The sequence below is a fragment of the Akebia trifoliata genome, unplaced genomic scaffold, assembly GCF_017979445.1.
Source record: "Akebia trifoliata isolate Shusen 1 unplaced genomic scaffold, ASM1797944v1 Contig00508, whole genome shotgun sequence".
Taxonomy (NCBI): domain Eukaryota; kingdom Viridiplantae; phylum Streptophyta; class Magnoliopsida; order Ranunculales; family Lardizabalaceae; genus Akebia; species Akebia trifoliata.
The window spans coordinates 1,694-22,466 of record NW_028237048.1 but is presented as its reverse complement, the minus strand read 5'-3'; the positions used below and the strand labels follow the sequence as shown (position 1 = coordinate 22,466).

At 33.4% G+C, this 20,773-nt stretch overlaps 1 pseudogene; it reads left to right on the top strand.

The window, feature by feature from the left end:
• Positions 1-19,653: 19,653 nt before the first annotated feature.
• On the top strand, positions 19,654-20,198 carry LOC147381408 (uncharacterized; annotated as a pseudogene).
• The last annotated feature ends 575 nt before the right edge of the window (positions 20,199-20,773 follow it).

The following is a 20,773-nucleotide window of genomic DNA, read 5'->3' as shown; positions in this document are numbered from 1 at the left end:
TGCGCGGATCCGCTTTTGACCCTTGAGGTTTGGGAGTCGCCACCTAGTTATTACGGTCTAGGAACCGATCAATGACTCTAAACGGATAAAAACTAATCTAAAACAAAAAAAAAACTGAATTCAGGGATCAAGTTACGGGGTTGGAAGGTGTTAGGCACCAACCCCGTCCGGCCAAAGCCGGTCTCTACTAAATTCCCAAGTAAATTACATTGCTAAAACCTAGATAAGAAAATAAAAATAAAAGGTTTACCTTTCCGATGGCAAGGACTTGGTTCCCTCAGATCTGACAAAAAGAACTCCTTGTACCGTGCTCCCTTGCTTCGTTCTGCTTCCGGATTTGACTTCGGATCTCCGAGGCAAGGTATCTCCTTATTTTTGAATCTGAACTCTTCAAGTTCGTTGCGGATTTGGGGATGTTTTTAGAAGGCTTTTGGGTGTTTTCTAGACTAAAATTGAAGGAGGGATGTTAGCTAAGGAGTTGGGGCTCCAAAACTAGGGTTTATGGGGGGCTAGGGGAGCTTCTAGACTTATTTCTCTTAGGGTTTATTATTTGATACGAAAATAGGGTGTGAGCACCTCTATTTATAGATGTTTTTAGGGGTTGATTTGGATAGAGTTAGTGTTTAATTAGAGATCTTTTAATTAGAGTTGTGTTTTAGTTTGACTTGTTTTAGGTAGAATTGTGTTTTAATTAGAATTGTTTTAGATAGAATTGTTTTTAAGTTAGAACTCTATTAGATAGAGTTATTTTTTAATTAGAACTCTATTATGACTTTTGGTCTTATTTGATTGACTTTTAATGTTTTGACTTTAGTCTTAATTGATTGACTTTTAATATCTTGACTTCAGTCTTGCTTTATTGACTTTAATTTTGACTTCAGTCTCACTTGATTGACTTTAATACCTTGACCTTAGTCTTGCTTGATTTACTTTGATTTTTGGAGAACCCCCTCCATTATTTCTTTAATTCTTTGGACCCCCAAATGGAGGGGTCCTTAAAGAAATATCCCACGAACCCTCAACAATTTTGCCTGAGAGCCCGATTAATCGATTTTTTAAGTTCAAAATTTTAAATTAATTTCATTAATGTTTAAATTTAATTATTTCATATTTTATTCATTAATTTCGGAATTTTTTATCATGAAAATTATGAAATTACCGTTTTACCCCCGGAGAGGACTTTTCACGTTTTAAGTCGATTTTTAATGTTCTAGGATGTTTTAGAATTGGTTTTTCGTAAGGAATTCAATGAGAATGTTGGTTTGTGTCATTTATGAAAATTTTTGTGTGAAACGATCATGAACTTTATGAGGGGCATTTTCGTAATTTTGTCAAATTCTGTTAAAATTAGTGAAATGATTTATTTGGTTTCGATTTGTTATTTTATGTGTTCGAATGGGTTTTCCTAAGCGTAACGTAGGCTCTAGGGTTGTTTTGAGGTTAGGGGTATTTTGGTAATTTGATAATTTTTAGTGATTTTTATCGTGAAGCTTCTTTTTGATCTGCAAGATGATGATTTCTATGTTTCTGGGGTCGTACTTTCCTAGCGTTGCGTGGTTTCTAAGGTTTTGTCAGTTCGAGATACCTCATCCGGATTTCTGAAACATTTCTGGTAACAAAGTAAAGCAATGGAATACACATCCATCATTGGGAATCATTGCGATCGGATTGACGAGTTGATTAATCAGGCGAGTGCAAAAATGGGGTGTCTACAGATGGTCCGATAATAGCGCCTAGGTTAAGGGTTTCGATCCACTTTTACGTATTAATTCTACTCTGTTTTTCATCTATGAGATTGATATCTGCAAGGAACTCGAATTTATACATAAGAGCTGCAGTACAGTGGGTTATAGACCCAACGTTTTGTCCACTACTCTCTCACATCTCATTGCCACAAACTCTACTCATCTCATCCTTCCTTTCATCTCCATCAGAGAGAGGCCTAAAGAGAAGGTGTTCTATTACATCTCGTCGCAATGTTCATTTTGTAGATGAGATAACTTAAAGGTTTATGTTAACATTGTGGTTCAGCCATGACAGTACCCATGACGAAGATGCCACACCTATCTTCCTTCTCTTTCAAAGTCCCTCGAGTAGCCGAGATAATGAACCTCTCTTCAACAGCCCACAAAAGTCCAAATCAAATATCTGGGTGAGTTACGTGGCTGGCAGCAGCATACATAGAGAAAAGGAGGGGATTGAGTTGTGTGTTGCTGTTTTTTTTTGCTATGCGTTGCTGTTTTTTTTTGCTGTGTGCTGCTGATGCGTTGAACGGTTTTTTTTGTGAGTGTGTGTTGCTGGCAGCAACGTTTATAAAAGCAAAAAAAAGAAGTTGTGTTTGCTGGTAGCATTTTGGATGCGTTGGCAGCAACATAAAAGAAGTTTAAAAAAAAAAAAAATGTTGTATGCTAGGTGTCTTGGCAGTAACATTATAAATGGAAAAAACCAAAAAGTGAATTAAATTTGTTTAAATCCTTTTGACCTCCCAACATGGCAGCAACATGTTTCTTTTTTAAAATTGATTATTATTATTTTTTTTTTAAATTTAGCTAGTAGATTTATTTCGTTTGGATTTAAAAAAAATATATATCAAATAATTAAAAAAAAAAAAAAAAATTTGCTCCTCATCTCATTAATCATTGTTCCATTCTCAATATCCCCTGAAATTTTGGATTATTTTGGGTTGTCAAAAGTGACCCCGATTGGACCATTAAATTTTTTTTTTCCTCCTTAGTTAAACTTGTGATATATCATGTGGTATTCGATTTTTTCTTGGTGCGTCATTTTGTCATGATACGTGGGTAATTGTGATTTAACTAAGCGATTAATTGATCTTGATTGGTGTATACCTTGATTATTATTGACCTTGGATCATGTTTTGATGCTCAGGGTATGTCCATCTTTCTTTAATACCTTGATCACATGCCATTGATTGATAATCAATTCATTTATCGATTTGATAGTAAATATTTACGGGATATCTCATACACGTGCCATGACCCTGATTATGATGTACATACCCTGATTTTTGATTTCGATGTTATGGTTTGTGTATTTTGGTATGTTAATAGTATGATTTGGCCTGTTTGTTTGAAAAAGCCCCGGGCACACCCCACCCTATTTTGCAGACACCACTAGCACGTTTATATTATTGCATTGCACGTTGCATGTCCCTTATAGCCAACGTGGCACTAGTGCGTGGTCCGGTCTCCTCGAAGATACGACGTCATTCATGAAAACCACAACTCTAGTCAAGTACCTTAGGGTATATCAAACTGGGGCATCAATACTGTCTGATCAGGTGATTCTGAGAGGTATATTGATGCACCCAGGCTGTAGTGACCTGAGCCTTTGACCTATTGTGAGCCACACAGTCACATGTCCCGATTGCCAACGTAGTACTAGTACGTGGTCGGTCCCCTCGTGAGATGCTAAACCATTTCTGAAAGCTATAACTCTTGACTCGTACCCGTAGGTATATAAAAGATAATCCAAGTATATTAATTACACTTTTTGATCAAAACTGGTGCCTAAGCGAGATCCTGCCCCGCTGTACCCTATTGTACGAGGGGGATAGACTACGTCTATTCTAGACGAGAGGTATTTAAGTGGGCCCTTGCTCAGCATTGTGTGCCACCTCTCACTGGGGATCAAACTGGCTGTTTTTGACTTTAGAGAAGTGAGTTGAGGTTTTATATTATCACCTATATGGTATATCAAACCAAGTCATCACGTACTGTCGATTGAGTACGCTTGAGAGGTATATAGGTGCACTTGGGCAAGGGTGGCCAGATAAATTGCATTGCACGTAATAAACCTAGAGTCTAGAAGCCTTCCTATAGGTCACGACCCGAATTGACTATGGGTGTTCCTGGGTTGCTTTATTCAATCCAACCAACATGTAAGTGGGCGGATCGATCCAGAATAATCAAACAAAACCCGCAATATCGGTCTGACCCAATTGGTGAAATGTACCGATTAATTTGAACCGATTAAACGAATTGGCCTAATCGACAAATGGATCAAACTGATCAACATTAAACCGGTTGGACTAATTGGTTTTATTTTCAACGATTTAGATCATTTTATACAAAAAAGATTCGATCTTAGGATCAAATTAATTTGTCTGATCAAAGGTTCTATCCCAATCAGGAGTAGACCCGTGTCTAACCTTTCTCACTTTCTTGGCCACCATAGACTTATAATGCATTTGGATTCGATATTTCCCACTGGACTTGGGCTGTTCTATATCGAAAGTTTAATCATGTGGTTAAGAGTCAAACCTTTAGAGTCAATGGTTAACCTTGGTTTACTTCCAATCAGGTGATAATTGGTCCCAAATGTTCTAAACCTCCATCTGTACCACTTTGGGTCCGTGAAAAAAGTCGTCTTTCCAGAGTACCATTGCCAAGTAGTCAGTCTTTGCCACGAGAAGAAATGAGTACCATGGATGAAGCTGTACTCCGTCAGATTTTAGAATCTTTTCAAGCATAGATTATTGCTTCTGTCCAAACATAAATTGAATCCCTAAAAATTGAAAAGGGAAAAGATAAAACTATAGAACCTCAGGATGTGTTTGACCTCGTTGAAAACCAAGAAGATAATCAGTTAGACGTCGATCCTGTCCTAGCTCATCGAATAACTCAGGTTGAAACTGCTTTGAAGAACATCAAAGACCCTGATGATCTTACACTTTGATTAGGGGCAATGACATTATTTCCCATGGTCTGTCTGCCAGAGAAGTTCACAATGCCAGACATGGAGAAGTTTGATGGGATTGGCTGTCCTAGGACTCACTTGAAAGTATATGTCGGCATCATGTAATCTCAGGGTTTGAGTGAAGAACAGATGGCACAATTTTTTCAAAGAACCCTTATAGGTCTTGCCCTACGCTGGGTAATGTCATTGGATTCATCTCGAGTAAGAACATAGCATGAATTGATGAAGGAGTTTATTGGTCGGTATTCATTTAACACGGATATTGAACTCACAAGAAGAGATTTAGAAACTACTAAATAGAAACCCGGGAAAACTTTCACTGAGTTCATTGCTCGATGGAGAGCTAAAGCCGCTCAATTGTGGGATCGACCTCAAGAAAAAGAACAAGTCAAGATAATCCTCAGGAATCTTACTCAAAATTATGCCAAGTACTTGATGCCTCAGTACCTTCCCACTTTTCAATCCCTCTTTGAGGCTGAAAATCAAGTTGAGGATGCCTACTCTTCGGGACTTTTTGGTAACCCATTTGAGTCAAAACTCAAACATTTCAAACCTAATGTCAATTCCTTACAAGTGGCCAACACCTCCTTCACACTATCTCCTCAAGCTACTCAGCCTTCACAAGCCAAGCCTAGGAGATAATTTACCAATCTTGGAATGTCCCTTAGTGTTGTTTATCAAAAATTGATGAAAGGGGATTGTTGGCACCTTTACAACCTAAGCCTTTGCCTAATCCTCTTCCTCCAAACATGGATAATGGACAATTTTACGAATTCCATCAGATGCCTGGTCATGTTCTTGACAGGTGTATTACTCTCCGTTATGCTATCCAAGACTTGATTGAACAAGGAAATGTTACCTTACCCACTCCTACCGTACCCAATGTTAAAACTAACCCTTTGTCTACCTTTCAAAATCAACCCCCTCCTACTTTAAACCTAATATCCATATCCAAATTCGAATCAGTTGACTCAGTTTCCTTCATACACCTAATTGGTTTTAACAATGCATTAGGTCCAGGCCAGAATAAGCTCAATTACCCTAAGGCAGTGGCAGAACTAAAGAACATAAAGATTATTGAAGCAACGGGTTTGTCCAGCATATGACAGACTTGAATCGGAATATGAAAAGATAGTAAAAGCAGGCAAGTTCAAGTCATCCATCGAAGATAACCGAAGTGGCATAGACCCTAGAATTGTGTCCTTCCATTCAGAATGATGTCATTTTTTTAAGTCTTCTTAATTTTTTTTAGCTTCAGTTGCGTCAGTCTTTGAGTTCAGTTAGTCTTTGTTAATTTTAGGCTTTAGTCAGGTATGTCAGTCTATATTCTTTTTTATTCTAATAAATAAAGAAGCTTTTGATTATCCTGTGTGCAATAATGATGTGAACATAAAATTTAAAATGAGAAATGATTTAAAGCTCACTAATCAAATTTGACAAATATTGGAATTAAAGAGTACACTCAAAAAGTGCAAATTGGTGTTACATTATCCTCAGGAGAACATGAGAGAATAGTAAACTTACTTGATAAATTCAACAATGTTTAATGCATGGTCTCATAAGGATATATGGATAGATTACACAAAAACATAGATCAAGACATAAAGTCAAAGACTATCGGTCAAAAGTGATATAGTTGAAAGCATCGACAAAGACGCTAAGACCTACAAGTGGATCTACCATGTTTTTCACTCAAAAGAGGAGAGTTTTCATTCATAAGAGAATAAAAGATTTTCTTGAAGTTTTAGAAGAGTTGAATAGTCAACAAACTCGATCATACTCAATTTCACAAAAGAAGACGGAATAATATTCATTCTCAAAAGAAGACTGAAGAATATTCATTCTCAAAAGAAGACCTTACTCGACAGAGTAATCCAGATATCGAATTCCTAAAATTTTGACCAAGTCGAGCAGCATTCATCAAAGGAGGCCTCCTTTTGTCGAACCATTTCCCTGTCTTACCAACAAAAAAAAGGAAAAAAAAAATTTTCTTTAACCCTTCGCAGTCTCTAAAAAATCAAATAGCCTGTTTCTTTCTAAACCACACCGACCAACCTTGGGAGGGAATCTTAGTATGAACTACGTTTTGACCTGATCTCAAAAGAAAAAGAAATATTTGGGGTACGTAGGCAACCTGAGAAGTTACTTTAGGCCCGATCACGTAAAAAAAAATGTATTCTTTTAAGAAAAGTGTCATCCAAAAGGAAAATGCCCTATTGAAAGGTTCAAAAGAAAAAATGCCAAGCTAGGGGCATTAAAAAAAATTTTTGGCAGAGAAAAAGAAAGAATGCCAAACTAGGGGCATTAGAGAAAAAAGTCAAAAGAATTTACAGAAAAGTATGATAAAACAAGAGAATATTAGACTAGGGGCATTTTGAGAAGTTGAGCCTTATATCTTTTCTTTCTAAACCAAATCCTAAGCCCACATATTAAGTCCTCCTGAATGCTAATTGACTCGGTTAAGGTGTAGGGAACCAAGAAGTTGTCGAGTTGATTATTCAAGATCATAAAGAAAAAAAAGAGAAGCCCGCTAAGTCGAAAATCTGAAAAGGCGACTTAAACAAAATTTAGGGCGTAACCATAAAAAAGAAAGCCTGCTAGGTTGAAAACCTGAAAAGGCGACCTAGGCAAAAATCAAGGCATCATCAGAAAAAAAAAAATAAAGCTCGCTAGATTGAAAATCTGAAGAGGCGATTTAGGTAAAAATTAGGGCATCATCAAATGGGAGGAAAGGTCCCATCAAGAAGAAAAATTCAGAAGGAAGCTTGTACAGAAACTAGAAAATACAGAACCATTCAAGTCACAATATTCATTTTTCAGTCAAGAGTTCACATCCGACGAAGACAATGTTGAAGTCGAAAAAATCAGAAGTCATCTTGAATATTGTAGGATCTTCAAAAGTATGTTTACTTGTTCAAGTGTTCACTAATGGAAGATGTAGAATCATCAACCACTTTGAATAGAGAGATTTTCTATTATAATATTTATCAAGATTTTTAAGTCCAGCTCAAGCATTTTTCAAAAGAAATTCAAAAGAAAATGATCAATCCTTTATTGCACATATGATAACCTTAAAAGTCTTAAATTTAAGGGAATGTCAGTTCTTCTATCTGTCATACATCAAAGTCCATATTTTTCAAGCGTAATACATTCCATCAATCTCGTAGTCAAGTTCCAGTTAAAGCCAACCTCGAAACTAGGGGTATTTTTTGAAAGTCATTTAATTCCAAAGTTTTGTTCTTAATCACATGATAAAAAAGAAAATCTTATTTAAAAGTCCGATGAAGTCCCAATGACAATTATGAATCCAAATGCATGATAAGCCAATAAAGGACCGATCTTTCAAACTTTGAGCTCGATTAATATGATTGTTTAAGTTCCTATAAATCTAAGCCCGAGAAACGTGGCTTAGTAAGTACGAGTCCGAGAAACGAGACTCCAACTTTTTGAATCATAGAATGAGTGGGCTTTTTGAAGTGCCTATAAACCTAAGTTCGAGTCTGAGAAACGAAACTCCAACTTTTTGAATCATAGAATGAATAGGCTTTTTGAAGTGTCTATAAACCTAAGTTCGAGTCCGATAAATGAGACTCTAACTTTTTGAATCATAGAATGAATAGGCTTTTTGAAGTGCCTACAAACCTAAGTTCAAGTCCGAGAAACGAGACTCAAACTTTTTGAATCATAGAATGAATAGGTTTTTTGAAGTGCCTATAAACCTAAGTTCGAGTCCGAGAAACGAAACTCCAACTTTTTAAATCATAAAATGAATAGACTTTTTGAAGTGCCTATAAACCTAAGTTCGAGTCCGAGAAAAGAGACTCTAACTTTTTGAATCATAGAATGAATAGGCTTTTTGAAGTGCTTACAAACCTAAGTTCGAGTCCAAGAAACGAGACTCCAACTTTTGAATCATAGAATGAATAGGTTTTTTGAAGTGCCTATAAACCTTAGTTCGAGTCTGAGAAACGAGACTTCAATTTTAATAGGATTGTTTAAGTTCCTGTAAACCTTAGCTAGAGTCCGAGAAACGAGACTCCAGCTTTGTTTAAATCATGGAATGAATTAATAGGATTGTTTAAGTTTCTTAGTCCGAGACTCTAAAAACGAGACTCAAACCTTTTCGAACTCTAAAAAAGAATTTCAAATAGGATTTAACGAAGTTCCTATAATGTTATGACTCTAATTACCTCATTGCTCAACCTTGCCATGGTTGCTTTTGTTGCATAAGCACATTTCAATTTCGAATCATTATTGTCAGTGAGAGAATAGGACCTGACACATTTTTACTCAGTAAGCATCACATCATTGCACACATGTGCACTTTTGCATTAGTCAGGGAGAATTTTCTAAAATTTGAGGATCTGACATCGTTAGTGAGAGTTCAAGCTCGAGGACCTAACAACCTTTAGTTCGATGAGAGTTTTACCTTCAAGGATTCGAACGCCTCGACGAATTACTAAATTAGGCTGCAAAATGAACTATCACTAGCTTTGGCATTCGGATATCGCACTATTTACCAAAATAGATTTGTTATCTAGTTTGCTTCAACCCTCTGCCAAAGAGGGGCATCTGTAGACACCCCATTTTTGCACTCACCTGATTAATCAACTCGTCAACTCGATTACAACGGTTCCCAATGATGGATGATTATTCCAATGCTTTATTTTGTTACCAGATATGTTTCAGAAATCTGGATGAGGTATCTCCAATTAACAAAATTGTAGAAATCACACTACGGTAGGAAAATATAACCCAAAAGCTTAGAAATCATCATTTTTCAGATAAAAAGAAGTTTCACGATAAAAATCACTAAAAAATGACCAAATTATCAAAATACCCCTAATATTAAAATATCCCTAGAGCCTACGTTACGCTTAGGAAAATCCCTTCAAACACATACAACAACAAATCGAAACCAAATAAATTATTTCGTCAATTTTCATAGAATTCGACAAAATTACGAAAATACCCCTCATAAAGTTCCCGACCATTCCACATAAATTTTTTTATAAATGATAAAAACCAATATTTCCATTGAATTCCTTGCGAAAAACCGATTTCAAAACATCTTGGAACAATGTAAAACGACTTAAAATGCAAAAAGTCCTCTCCGAGGGCAAAACGATAATTTTACAATTTTTATAATTAAAAATTTTAAAATTAATAAATGAAATATTAAATAATTAAAGTGAAACATTAATAAAATTAATTTAAAAATTTAAGCAAAAAAAATCGATCAATCAGGCTCTCAGGCAAAATTGTTGAGGGTTGTCAAGATATTTATTTAAGGACCCCTACATTTGGGGTTTAGAGAATTAAAGATATAATAGAGGGGGGTTCTTCAATAAATTAAAGTCAATCAAGTAAGACTAAAGTCAAGATATTAAAGTCAATCAAGTAAGACTAAAGTCAAAATTAAAATTACTCAAGTAAGACTAAAGTCAATCAAGTAAGACTAAAGTCAAAATCTTATAGTCAATCAAATAAAACCAAAAGTCAAAACCCTAATAGAGTTCTAATTAAATAATAATTCTATTTAACAATCCTAATTAAATAATAACTCTATTTAATAAAATTCTAACTAAAATATAACTCTACCTAAAACAATTCTAATTAAAATATAACTCTAACTAAAAAAATTATAATTAAACATTAATTCTATCTAAACAAACATTTAAAAAATCTATAAATAGGGGTCCCTACACCCTATTTTCGTATCAAATCATAAACCCTAAGAGAAGTAGGTCAAAAAGCCTCCCTAGCCTCCCATAAACCCTAGTTTTGGAGTCCCAACTCCTTACCTAACACACATACTTCAATTTTAGCTTGAAAAACACGTAGAAGCCCTTCAAAAACACCCCAAAATTCATAATAAATTCGAAGAATCCAGATCCAAGAAAGAAATACTTTGCTTCGGAGATCAGAAATCAGATCCGGAGACAGAACGAAGCAAGGAGTACAATACAAGGAGCAGTTTTTGTCAGATCTGAGGAAATAAGATGTTTGCGTATCGAAGGTAAAATTACTGTTAATTTTCTATCTAGGTTTTGTTGTTAGCAATGTAACCTTATTTGGGATAAGTAGAGACCGGCATTGGTCGGGCGGGGTTGGTGCCTAACACCTTCCAACCCCGTAATGTGATCCCCGGACTCAGTTTTTCTTTAGTAGATTAGTTTCTTTATCTGTTTAGAGTCAGTATCTGATTCCTAGATCGTAATAACTAGGTGGCGACTCTTAAACCTCAAGGGTCAAAAGCGGATCCGCGTACCCCGCAGATCGATGGCGCTTTCACTATTAATAGAATTTTTGAAGAATTTTTGAGGATAAAATGGTTAAACCCTAAAAACAAAGAGAAATGACATAATGTTTAGGTTATTTGTTTGTGAATTTTTCATTTTTATAGGGTAAAAGTAAAATTTTTGATAAGAAACCTAAAAGCATTTTTGGTCTTTGATTTTTTGATAAATAAATATGGGAGAACAAAATTATTTTTAGAAAGGGTGAATATGAGAGTAACAGTATAAATGTGAAATGATAGGTAAAAAATTGATTTTGGTTCATTTGTAAATAACTTATAAAGCAATAGTAGATGTATATTTTTTAAATGAATTAATGGGAAAACTCAATGTATGTATTTAAAGATTCCTACATTTTTGTGAATAGGATTAGAAGTTCTGCAAACTTTAATAATTTTTATCAAAGACGAAAGTTTCTTTTTGGTTTGACGATATTTTTTAAAAAGAAAATTCTTGGATTTTCACAAAGGAGTTGACTTTCCGATTAAATTGGAGCATTAGGCATTACAGCTTATAGGAGACCACCATGTGTCCCTTTTTGAGAGGTGTAAAACCATGAACTTAGAATAGACTTGGTAAAATGACATTGACTTTGGATTTTGGTTTTGGGGTTGCTAATGGGCTTAGGATGATTTAAATTTCGATATTTTGACTAGACTTGAATGTAGACTTGGTATTGGATTAAGATATGAATAATGAATTGGTTAATTGTGAGTAAATTTAGATTAGGGAACAAGAATAAAATTGCGTTGATCTATGGATTAGAGACATGGGTTAGGAAATTAGATTAGGCATGAATATGAAATTGAATTGGATTAGGAAAATGGATATTGAATTAGATTAAATTAAGGAAGTGAGTATGTAATTAGATTGTATTAGGGACAAGGTTTGGGCATGTAAAATGATATGACATAATGCATGTGTGCATGTATGCATGAAGAAAAGTGTTAAGTGGCAATTATTATATAACATGAGCTCATTAAAAGGTTTTCGACTCTTAATTGATATTAACTTGAGATTTTGAAAATTGGACTCTTTATAATGGGTTCGTGCAATTGGGGTATCTACAATCATACGTGTAAAAAATATGACTTGTAATTTTTGGCTAATCGATAATTTTATAACTAATGTGAAATAACTTATAACTAATAAAAAGACTAGTAAATATCGACTTTTGTAACAAAATAATACTTATTTATTTATTTATTATCAAATTGTGTTGTAATATGTTATATTTAAAATCATTATTTTAAATATCGATATTTTATGTTGATATTTTTCAAATTATGTCGATAATTATCATTTTCGACATTATACAAGATTTTTTTTTTGTTCTATATCGACATAAAAATATCAATATTTTTTATATATGTTATTTTTTAAGTATAAACATTAATACTTTTAAGAGTTGGTGTATTTTGAACAATACAAACATATATATGTCGACAATGGTGAAACAATGTTGATATTTTAAAATGTTAACAATATACATAATTTTTTTGTATTAGATTAACATTTATATGTCGATATTGTCCAATTTTAACGATTCTTAGATGTCGACATTTTTGTTTTACATTTTGAAAAATGTCAATTTTAGGTATTGAAATTGGTGGGAATATGTCGACATTACACATAACTTTTTTTTTTTAATACTGGGTCAACATTTTTCAAATTTGATAATTTTCAAATGTTGACATTATTGAATAATATCAATGTGAAAATCCATAATCTAAAGTCCAGTGGATCTAGTTCATTATTATTTTTTAGTTACTTAACTTTGAGGGTATTTTAGGTTTAGTAATAAGGAATTTATAAGTATGACATATTTGTAATTAAAGATATCTCAAGGATTTTAATATAAGACAGAAAACTAATTTAATATTGATTGAAAGATAATTTTAGAAGGTGAGGGTGTCTCACCATTGATTAGGGTATGAGAAGATAACCATTGAAAATAAATTGAAATCTTTTCTTTTTTTCCTTGAATTTTTTTTAAAATTCAAATTTATCCTAATAGACTTAATATTCTTAGGAAGTTTTTATTTGATATCCTTCAATTAAGAATGTCTTGATTTATCTTAAATTATTTATCTTTTTATGAGAAAGAATGAGGAACCTAGAAAAAAAATAAATTGAAAATTGAGGGAGGGAAGCTTAGAGAAGGACACATGGTAATCCTAGATTTTTTAAAATAAAATTGATTCAAATAAATTAACCTATCTAAAAGGGCACCCTTCAATCTATCCATCCATTCTCTTTTACATATTTATCTCACTTCTCATCTCTCTTATCATACTATCATGTCTCTATCTATTTGTTCAACTTCGAATTGCTACAAAAAATCAAATAATGATATGTGTTATAAGAAGAAATGAGACTTCAAAAAGAACCAATGTATAAAAATATTTGATAAGTTTAACATTTTTTTTTCTTATGATTTATTAATAATAGGATATGAAATAGTACCTGTTCGTAGGTTAAAGAATAATAATGGTAGGGAACTTGGTGATGTAGTTGAGTAAATTATGATATTTTTAATTTATATTATATGAGAAAATAAAATAATATTATGAAAGTTGATTATTAATATAAAAATGAATAGGATTACTAGCTTGAAATGATTACAATTATTATTTTCTTAAATATCAAATGAGTGAAAATTGATACAATGATAAGATTGTAATCATTGCATGAGCATGAAATAAATGTGTGGTACTTCATGTGATATGAGAAATTGATGTGTATGTGAAACAAGTAGGGTGTAGGCCCTTAGTTGCATAATCCTGTAGACACCTCATTTTTGCATCTGCCTAATTCGACAATTCGTCATCCGATTTTAGTGGATTCCTAATGATGAATATAAAAGAACTCAAAGGCTTGTGAGTACTGCTTGATTCCTTCTGTTTCTAGTCTTTTCATCCCCCCTACTCGTCACGATTCAACATAGAAAGTTACAAATGCTTAAGATCGCTACATCTTACACACGACTTAGCAAGCACGTACGTATAGGTTCGCTACACAGTTCGATAACTTAGAGACCTCGCTACGCTAGGAAAATATGGATTTGAGACTTAGAAATAATCACACAGGGATTGAAAGAAACCTCACGCTGAAATCCCTAAAATCTGTAAAAATCACAAAAATGATGAAAATACCCTTCATAAATTTCAGATCTCCAAAAAGTCTTGAAAGTACTTCTATTGCACTCAGAATGTGATTTCGAGTCTAACGGGACCCAAATCGATGAAAATAGAGAAATTTGAGGAAAATCTATAAAAAATTCATCAAAATGATGAAAATGCCCCTCATAAATTTCGGACCCCCAAAAAATCTCGAAAGTACCTCTATTGCACTCAGAATGTGATTTCGAGTTTAACGGGACCCAAATCGATGAAAACAGAGAAATTCAAAAAAAATCTATAAAAAATCATAAAAATGACCGAAAAGCCCCTCAACATCCAAATATAATTTAGAGATCCCGATCCCTAGGACAATGTAATAAAAATCGAAATCCAATCTAAACTAAAAATAAAACTCAAATTAAAATTAAACAATTCAAATTAAAAAAAATCCAAACAATTAAAATTAAAATCAAACAATTAAAATTAAAAAAACAAACAATTAAAATTAAAATCGAACAATTAAATTCAATCAAAAAAATTTCAAATTAAAAATAATAAAAAAAATTCGATCAACCAAAATAAAAATTTCAAGTAATCAACCATTAAAATTAAACTCAAATTGAAATCACTCAACCAATTAAAATGTAAAAATAAAAATCGAATCGATCAACCAATCAAAATTAAAATCGAACCGATCAACCCATCAAAACAAGATAAAATCGACTAATAAACAATCAAAATTCAAATTAAATTTTAATCTAATAATTAAAATTCAAAATTTAAAGCCAAATAAAAATTCAAATGTAACTTAAAATATCAAATTAAAATTGAAATCAAACTGTCGACAATTTCAATCAAATCAACCAATTAGAATTTAGTGACAATAGGCTACCGTAGTATGAATAGCGTGGGATTCCTCCCTCCTTCTATTAAAAGAAAAATAAAATTTAATAAAAAAATAAAATAAAACTTCAAAAAAATAAAAAATAAGAAGAAACCACGTTTTTTCTTCTTCCCCACGTCCTCTTCTTCTTCTTTAACACCTCTCCACTCCAACGTACCCCCTCTTCCATTACCTCACGTTTCTCTCTTTCTATCTCTCTCTTCATCTCTGTCTCTCTCTCTCTCCCATGTTCACGTTGGACAGCAACTACCCCCATGTTTTCAGCTCCTCTTCTTCTCTAACACATCTCTCCCATCAATGTTCTCTTTGGTTTTTTTAACTAAAATAAAAAAAAACAGCCCCATGATCTTCCTCAACTGATTCACGTTCTACCCACCACAACAACTCATCTTCTATTTAGACTCCTTTAAAAACGGTAGAAAAAAAGGGAGGACAATTTTTTTTGACTGCCATTGATACAAAAGAATCGTTTCCATTAAACCTGCAACCTATTTTCATTCATCGAAAAAACCAGCCACCTTATCCATTGAGGCCCTCAGTTTCCCCCTCTCTTCACCATTAAAAACAATAACAGTCATCTTCTCCATTGATCCTCTTTATCTTTACACCACCTCCAATAGCAGCTGAACCACTTCCTCTTCATTTTCAGCCATTAAAACCAGTTAGGAGGCATACATTTTCTTCATTTTTTACAGCCACAAACCATCCCCTTATCACTTTTTTTAGCAATCTAAAGATTACAAAAAAAAAATCTCTCTACTACCTTCAGTTTAAGCAATCCATGGACCCTTCTTCTTCACAGTTTGCAAGACTAGCCATTAATACCCGATCACACACAGTTTCATCACAGTAGTCCCCATCTTCTTCATCACTGTAGTCCCCATCTTCTTCATCACTGTCCTCATTCTATCAGTCACACATTCACTCTCTTGGTTTCTCTTTCAGCCTCACCATCCCGGCCTTGATCCCTTTCATCAACCCTCTCCTACACATTTCTTCAATATTGGCAGACCTTCTTTTCCTCTTATGGTCCCTCTTGATTTGACTCACTCATATTAGATTTATGGTCTAATAACCACCCATTCTCAGTCATTCTCGGTTTCAGCCGCATTCAACTTCTCCCATTCTCATTCAGACCTCATGAACCCATACTCGCAAGCCTTCAAGTCATACCTGAAGGAATCGACATCCGATAATTCTCTTTATAGGTAAGTTCATGGTTGGATTTTTTTAATTTATTTTTTTTGTTTTTTATTTTTTATTTTTTCTTTGTTCTTCTTTTATTCTTCATCTTTATGATTTTTTATTTTTTATGCATTGATAGCATTATAGAAATGTTTGTTTACATGATTTTTGTTTATTTTTATTCATTCTTGCATATTGAATAGGATGATTAGAAGTGTGTTTTTTTTTAGTATTTTTATTTTTATTTTTAAATTGGAATCAATTCATCGATTTTTAGGGTAGGCGTGGCACTATGGCAATCTTTACGATTTCGAACTATTAGTGGATCAATTCACACATTTTGTTGATAAATTGGTTGGTTAACTTGTTAATATCAAGATGGTAGACTGGCTCATTGTTGATATTTATCCAGTCGATTTGTCAATTTTTGAGGTTATTGGGTCAACTCATCAATGTTGATATTAATCAACTCTTTTTTTGTGTGTGTACATGAAAGATTAAATCGAATTTTCAATAAAAATCAATAAGTTGACTTGTTGATTTTTTGTGTGCATTGGAAATTTCAAATCGAAATATTCTATGAAATTGGGCATTTAAGTCAACTCGTTGGTTTTAATACACATGGCATTTCAAAAATCGAGCATCTTTGATAAAAATTGTGAGTCAACTCATTGATTTTAATGTACGTGGCGATTTCAAAAAAAAAATCACGATTCTTTTGATTAACAAATTGCGAGTCGACTCGCTGATTTTAGTGACATTGAGAATTTGAATCGAATTTTTTTAAATTAGGCACGTGGGTTAAATCACCGATTTAATACATGTGGTGATTCAAAAAAAAAAAAAATCACGATTCTTTTGATTAACAAATTGCCAGTCGACTCGCTGATTTTGGAGACATTGAAAATTTGAATCGATTTTATATTAAAATTTGGCATGTTAGTCAAATCACTGATTTTAATGCACGTGGCATTTAAAATAAAAGGAATTTCTTTGATAAAAAAATATATGAGTCGACTCACTAATTTTAAGCACGTGACGAAAAAATCGAATTTCTTTGATAAAATGTCGTCATTGAGCCAATTCACTAATGTTGTATACGTGACATTGAAAATCGATTTCATAATCTATTACCTACTATAAAAGAGGATTGCTTTTGGTACGAATTTTTAATTGTGACAATAATACCCTTTATTTTATTGTGACAATAATACCCTTTATTTTATAATCTTCTACACTAATAACCTTTACTCATTTAAATTCCTTCTCATCTGGACCCTTTATTTTATAATCTTCTACACTAATAACCTTTACTCATTTAAATTCCTTCTCATCTGGAAAATCAGATCCATTTGACTATGGCATTCTTCAACGATCGTCTTCTCCTCGAATCGATGACAACACCATATCAGAAGTATTTCAACAATTTTCTAAATGGAGGGATTCATCTCAATCCTTCAGCTCACTCTACTAACCGTCCGATTAGATATAAATCCATTCGAACTTTAGATGAGGGATCGCTTCGTCTCTTGCTTCTCTTGCAAAAAAAATAAACATTCGAAAACGTCATCAGATTTGAACTTCATATCATTTTATCTCATAAGTTGTTCTGTAGATTCATTGAAGTGTTTCGATTACTCTGTTTCTTCGATCTTAAATCGATCAAATATTGTGAAAAATCGCAGAAAATGAGATATAAAGTCGTGTTGCTTGGCCGATTTTGAGCAGAATCCGTCGATTTTTCGCTGTCTGAAACCTTCTAAAACCCTAGATTTCGATCAGGTTTGATTTTTTCTTAGATTATGTTTCCTTTTTCTATTTTCTCGATTATTATTCTGCGTTCATGGAGATTCATCACTGTTTGATCTAGGGCCTTAGATTCAATGGAAGATTCAATGAAGAAATCGTTAAAGCGGAAGAGAGCTATTCCAATTTCTGAAAATGTGAGTGGAGAAGAGAAGGAATGTAGAATCGATGATCAACCATTTTGTATCTCTTCGATTACAACTGTTTTCGTTCAAACCGTTTTGCATCTTTTCGACTGTAACCTTTTGGAGAGCACGTTGTTTCGAATCTATATACTCAAACAACCGTATCTCCTCATCAACAAACAACAATCAAATCTTCTCTCTTACCCAATCTCCTCATCAACAATCAACAAGTATTCGATCTCTAGGGCTCGAGTCTATTACGATTACTTCATAATGCTTCTACTTATTGGAGAAATCAGGTAAGATTTAAAATCTCAATATTTCAGTTCTTCGATTTAGTTTCTGTTTGAACCTAATTTCTAGGGTTTGGATTTGGATTTCTGTGATCTCTATGTTTTTCTTTGTCATAGTAGTCTTTTTTTCTTGATTCGATACTAATATGGATTTCACTCAAATGGGACCTAAATTGTAAAATTTCTTTGCAAGTGTAAAAACTTCTTGGAAAATTTTTGGAATTTTCTGTTTTGGATTTTTTTTGGATGTGATTAGGTAGAGAAAAATGTTGATATGTTGGTTTGTGGATTCTTGTTTTTCTGATGTTACATAAAGAGTTGAAGTAGAAAAATGTTGATATGTTGGTTTTTGAATTCTGGTTCTTCTGATGATACATAGAGAGTTAAAATCACAGATTTTGGTATCTCTATGGATTTTATTTGAGGGTTTTTCTGATTTTTTTTGTTTTCCTTATTTTAATAAAATCATCTTCTCACCCAATCTTCTCATCATCTTTCTCACCCAATATTCTCATCCACATCAATCAACTTCGACCTCCCATCCCACCAATTTTTTGGTAAGAAATTTAAACACAAGTTTTAATTTTTTTATTTTTTTATTTTCCTTTCTTTTAGTTTCCCTTTTATTGATCTCTTTACAATATATGCATTTTGAATATTTAATTCTTTCATACTTAAGTATATGCATGCCAACCGTTTGATAAAATGTCTGACATATGTTTCTTTTCATTAATATTTTTCCTTTATAATTTTTGTTTCTGATTTGCATATGTTGAGAACTCAAAATTGTTTCCCTATTTTTTTTTCAGATCTCCTCACCCAATCTTCTCATCTTCTCTCTCACCCAATCTTCTCATACTTAGTTAAATTAAAAAATCAGATCTCCTCACCCAATCTTCTCATCTTCTCTCTCACCCAATATTCTCATCAACATCAATCAACTTCGACCTCCCATCCTACCAATTTTTTGGTAAGCGATTTAAAAACAAGTTCTAATTTTTTTATTTTTTGTTTTTCCTTTCTTTTAGTTTCTCTTTTATTGATCTCTTTACAATATATGCATTTTAAATATTTAATTCTTTCATAGTTAAGTATATGCATGCCAATCGTTTGATAAAATGTCTGACATATGTTTCTTTTCATTAATTTTTTCCTTTATAATTTTTGTTTCTGATTTGTTGGGCAGAAACAGGAGATGCCATGGTGTTGGGTCCCGAGATTATTGAGGAAACTACTGAGACAGTGCGCATTATACGGGACAGACTAAAAACTACTCAGAGTAGACAGAAAAGTTATGCAGACAAGTGACGCAGACCTTTGGAATTTTAATTTAGGGATCGAGTATTCTTGAAAATATCGCCCCGAAGAGGAATCTCTAGATTTGGCATGAAGGGTAAGTTAAAGCCGCGATTTGTGGGATCATTTGAGATAGTTGAACGGATTGGTCCAGTGGCTTACAGGTTGATCTTACCCCCGCAGCTCGAGCAGGTTCATAATGTATTCCATGTGTCCTTATGAAAAAATACTTGCCAGACCCTTCTCACGTGATAGACTTACGGGAATTAGAAGTGGACGATGACGTATCATACGAGGAAGGTGCGGTACAAATACTTGACAAGAGGGTAAAACAACTCAGATCCAAAGCCATTCCTTTAGTCAAAGTATTGTGGAGGCACCACAACATTGAGGAAGCCACTTGGGAGAAAGAGGCCGAGATGCAGGCTAAGTACCCAGAATTGTTCTGAAGACTAAGGTATTATCTTAATTTCGAGGACGAAATTTTTTATTAAGGGGGGGAGAATGTAACACCTCGTATTTTTAACTCGTATCTCGAGGAGATAAGATAGTATTTATTCAAGAAATATTTTGAAAGAATAACTTAGAGTAAGTTACCTGGATTATGTTATGTTCATTTTTGTTGAAAATCGACTTCGCCATTAGTTTCAAAAGGATCGAAATATATAGGTTAGCTTGTAAGCAAGTTTGATTCAAGTTCGGGTGAAAAAGTTAACAAATCCTCAAATTTCGTGTTAAGTGGGATCCAAAATAGTAGAATTTCATTAGAACGAGAATCAGGAAGATCCGACCACACCATTAGGATTGCAACGAAAAATCATTCGAAATGGTATACTCGTTTTTCATTTTCGAGTCCGGATAGTCAAGTTACGATCGAAGCTAGAAAAGATAGGAAAATTACGAGTATGCTATCAGCTTTTTATAAAAGAAAGCAAACTTTCTTTTATTCTCATTTGTTTCCCTTTTCTCTAAAGAACCAACCTCAGATTTTTCTCAAACCTAGGATTTCTTCTCTTCTCCTCAA